Here is a 4,979-nt window from a genome sequence, read left to right on the forward strand (position 1 = left end):
ATCTGACAAGAGATTAATATCCAGACTATACAAGGAACTCAAAAACCTCAACAGGAAAAAACAGATAATCTAATAAAAATGGGCAAATGATATGAACAGAAATTTCTTTAAAAAAAGACATGCAAATGGCCAATAAGTGCAAGAAAAAATTCTCAACATCACTAATCATCAGGGAAATGCAAATCAAAACCATAGTGAGATATTATCCCACCCCAGTTAAAATGGCTAATATCAAAAGGAAAAAATAACAAATACTGGTGAGGATGTGAGGAAAAAGGAACCCTTATACTGTTGATGGGAATGCAAATTACTGTAACTATTGTAGAAAACAGTATGGCAATTCCTCAAAAAGTTAAAAATATAACTACCATATGATCCAGCAATTCTACTACTGGACATTTATCCAGAGGAAAGGAAAGAGATGTCTGAATCCCCATGTTTATTGCAGTACTATTCACAATAGTCAAGATATGGAATCAATCTAAGTGTCTGCCAACACGTGAATGGATTACGAGAACATGGTATATATACACAATGGAATACTATTCAGTCGTAAAAAAGTAAATCCTATCATTCATTGCAATATGGTTAAGCCTAGAGGACATTATGTTAAGTGAAATATAAGGCATAGCTGGGTACAGTGGCTCACACCTGTAATCCCAGCACTTTGGAAGGCCAAGGTGGGTGGATTGCTTGAGCCCAGGAGTTCAAGATTAGCCTGGGCAACATAATGAGACTCCGTCTCTACAAAAAATTAAGAAATTAGCTGGGTGTAGTGGTGTATGTCTGTAGTCCCAGCTACTTAGAGGGCTGAGGTGAAAGGATTGCTTGAGCCTGGGAGGTCAAGGCTGCAGTGAGCCATGATCATGCCACTGCACTACAGCCTAGGCAACAAAGCAAGAACCTGTCTCAGGAAAAAAATAAATAAATAAATAAAAGAAAAATAAAACAAAATATCAAGGACAGAAAGATAAATATTGAATGTTTTTACTCATGTGGGACCTAAAACGTTGAGCTCATAAAAGTATTAGAAGAGTAGAATTGCTGTTGTTAGAGGTTAGGAAGGGTAGGGAGGAGGAAAGGATAGGGAGAGGTTGATCGATGGATACAAAATTTCAGCTAGATAGGAGGAATACATTCTAGTATTCTATAGCACTATAGAGTGACTGTAGTTAAGAATAATTTTTTAACTTAAAAAATTAGTACAACTGGGGAATATTTTGCTTCACATAGACTAGATTATTTAATTAAAATTTATTTGTTTATTGATTCTATTACACCTAAAATTATGTGTGTATGAAAAGGGATGCTAGAATTTGAGTAAAAACACAAGGGCTTATAGTAAAAGCTAATCTTTTATATAATTTTTGGGACCATCTTGAACTCCATTGAAGTGTTACATCCTTTAATCATTCTAAATTTCAAAAAGATTGTCAGTTTTTCTGCCAGGTGTGGTGGCTCAGCCTGTAATCCCAGCATTTTGGGAGGCTGAAGTGGGAGGATTGCTTGAACCCAGGGTTTTAGACCAGCCTGGGCAACATGACAAGACCTCGTCTCTACAAAAAATTAAAGAAAAAATTAGCTGGGTATGGTGGCATGTGCCTGTGGTCCAAGCTACTTGGGAGGCTGAGGTGACAGGGTGGCTTGAACACCGGAGGTTGAGACTGCAGTGAGCAATGTTTGTGCCACTGCACTTCAGCCTGGGTAACAGAGTGAGACCCCATCTCAAAAAAAATAATGTCGATTTTTCTAGGTCTGTTATATTTATGTAATATGCATTGCATTTTTCTTTTATTTTTTAATTATACAAATAATACAAGCTGATAGATTTTTAAAAGATCTTTCGGTCTATATGACACACAGGTATAATCTTTCACCATCATACTCTCCTCTTCAAAGGACCTACTTTACCATTTTACTATGTAAGTTCTTCCAAAAATTCACGCATTTTTGAGCAAGAATCTACTATATTATTTATAAGCAATAAAAAATTCATGCATTACATTTTTGAGGCCTCAGCATAATTTTCGATTGCTCAGAAACTCAAAAACTCAAAAACATTTTGATGTTACTTTATTTTATTTACATCTCATTTACTTATCTCTTATATATAACCTTTTAAAAATGTAGTCAATTCCCAAACTTTTATGTCATTCCTCAAAAGCATCAACCCTCTCAAGACAATGAATATCACATACCGTACTGAACAGCCTTTCAATTTCAGCAAGTAGAACACAAAATGGTGGGCCTGCATGTTTAGTTGGATCATAAGAAAGAACACACATGAGGTACTGAAACCCTTTACCCAGGTTGGACGACTTTATAACTGCATAGCATTTGTGATCACCTGGATTAATAGCAACTAATGCTCTTCTATCCTAAATCCTGTCAAATTTGCCAATATTTGCTCTAGGAGGATAAAAAATACAGCAACAGTACAATGAAGTGTTGCCCCAAAGAACTCTTAAACACTTTGGCTCCAGGAATTTTGGTGATTGGCTCTTCTGAGTAAGAAAGATTCTGCTCTGTAAAAAAAATTTCATAAAAAAAACTCATATCCCAAGTTCAATGATTTCCACACCAAGTACACTGTGTCCCCAGTCTGCAAAATATTTCATCTCAACTGCTTTTCCACACAGAGGAAAAAATACGCTCACTCCACTCTTGCCTTTAAGAAAAGTATCCAAATGCTGCTTTAATAGTTGATGTCCTTGTTTTTGATGAAAACTAGTATTTCAGTTCACCCACTTGTCTTGCCATTCTTGCAGAGTTAGTACTTGTTTTTTTTGCACCTCAGTGTCTGGGTACTATTCAATATCAGGTGAAGTTCCTGTACCATCCATAGTTTTGTAGACACTTGTCTCATAATCATATATCTTCAATGCTTTTATGGGCTTATTATAAAGGATAATGCAAAGGATAAAGATGAAGAGATATGTAGAGTGAGGTAGGCATGCCATGCTCCAGGAACCTCCAAATGATCAGCTACCAGGAAGCTCTCTGATATGTTTAGGCTATGTCTCCATTGAAATCTCATCTCGAATTGTAGTTCCCATAATCCTCATGTGTGGTGAGAGAGACTCAGTGGGAGGTAATTGAATCATGGGGGCGGTTAACCCCATCCTGTTCTTGTTCTTGTGATAGTGAATGAGTTTTCACAAGATCTGATGGTTTTATAAGGGGCTTTTCACCCTTTGCTCAGCACTTCTCTCTCCTGCCACCCTGCGAAGAAAGATGTATTTCCACCATGGTTGTAAGTTTCCTGAGGCCTCCCCAGCCATGCAGAACTATGAGTCAATTAAACCTCTTTTCTTTATAAATTACCCAGTCTTGGGTATTTCTTCATAGCAGTGTGAGAACAAACTAACACACTTTCCAACAATAATTTATTGTATATTTTTAAATAGTTAGAAACAAAGATTTTGAATGTTCCCAAAACAAAGAAATTATAAATGTTTGAGGTGATATACATTCTAATTACCCCAATTTGGTCATTACACATTTTATACATTTATTGAAAAATCACTTCATGCTCCATAAATATGTACGATTATTATGTGTCAATTAAAAACAAAATTTCAAAAAAATTGTTTGACTATGTATGCAGGGGATTATTTCTGGACTGTCTATTCTATTCCACTGGTCTGTGTGTCTGTCTTTATGCCAGTACCAACACTATTGATTACTGTAGCTTTGTAGTAACTTCTGAAATTGAGAATTTTGATTCCTCCAACTTTGTTCTTCCTTTTCAAGATTATATTGGTGATTTAGAATCCTTTGAAATTTTATATACATTTTATGGTTCTACTACTCCATTTCTACACAAAAGGCCACTGAAATTTGATAAGGATTAAACTAAATCTGTACATCACTTTAGATAGCATTGCGATTTTGTGAATAATATCTTTCAATACATGAAAACATATTTTTTTCAATTTTTAAAGGCTTTCTTTAATGTCTTTCAGCAATGTTCTATACTTTTCAGTGTGCAAGTCTTTCACATCCTTGGGTAAATTTATTCCCAGGTATTCTTTGTATGTCACTGCAAATGTCATAGATTTCTTTACTTTTGGTGTTGTTCATTGCTGGTATACAGAAACAACTGAATTTTAGACTAGCATATAATTTTGCTGAATTCATTTATTAGCTCTAGTAGATTTTTTTGTGGATTATATGTGATTGTCTACATACAGGATTATGGCACCTGCAAATAGAGATAGTTTTACTTCTTCCTTTCTACTTTGAATGCCTTTTATTTCATTTTTTGCCTAATTGCCCCAGTTAGAACTTTCAGTAGAATGTTGAATATCAGTGATAAAAGCTTGTCTTGTTCCTGATCTGGGGGAAAGTTTTTAGTGTCTTGAAACTGAGCAAGGCAATAGCTATAGTTTTTTAAATAAATGCCTTTTAACATGTTGAAGAAGCTACCTTTTACACTTACGATATTTTTTTCTGTTTTTGTCATGAAAAGGTGTTGGATCTTGTCACATGTCTTTTAAACATCAATTTGGATGGTTGTAATTTTTCCCTTCTTCATTCTATTAACGTGGTGTATCACATTGATTAATAGCAATATGTTAAAACACCCTTACATTCTTTAAATAAATTTACTTGTTCACGGTTTATAATCCTTTCAATATGCTGTTGGATTCAGTTTGTATGTATTAAGTATTTTTGCACTTGTATTCATAGGGGATATTGGTGTGTAATTTTCTTGTTGAAGACTTTATCTGGTTTTTGTATCAGAATAATGCTGACCTCATAAAATGAATTAGGAAGTGTTCTTTTACTACTTTTTTGGAAGAGCTTGAGTAGAACTCTCATTTATTCTTATTTAAATATTTGGTAAAATTCACAGTGAAGCCATCTGTTCCTGGTCTCCTTTTTGTGGAGAGATGTTTATTTTATTTATTTATTTATTTTTTATTATACTTTAAGTTCTAGGGTACATGTGCATAACGTGCAGGTTTGTTACATAT

General features: G+C 34.6%; 1 pseudogene; it reads right to left on the bottom strand.

Moving 5' to 3' along the window:
- Positions 1-2,093: 2,093 nt before the first annotated feature.
- On the bottom strand, positions 2,094-2,843 carry LOC105500292 (annotated as a pseudogene).
- Positions 2,844-4,979: the final 2,136 nt, after the last annotated feature.

The sequence above is a fragment of the Colobus angolensis genome, unplaced genomic scaffold (assembly GCF_000951035.1).
Source record: "Colobus angolensis palliatus isolate OR3802 unplaced genomic scaffold, Cang.pa_1.0 Scaffold659, whole genome shotgun sequence".
Lineage (NCBI taxonomy): Eukaryota > Metazoa > Chordata > Mammalia > Primates > Cercopithecidae > Colobus > Colobus angolensis.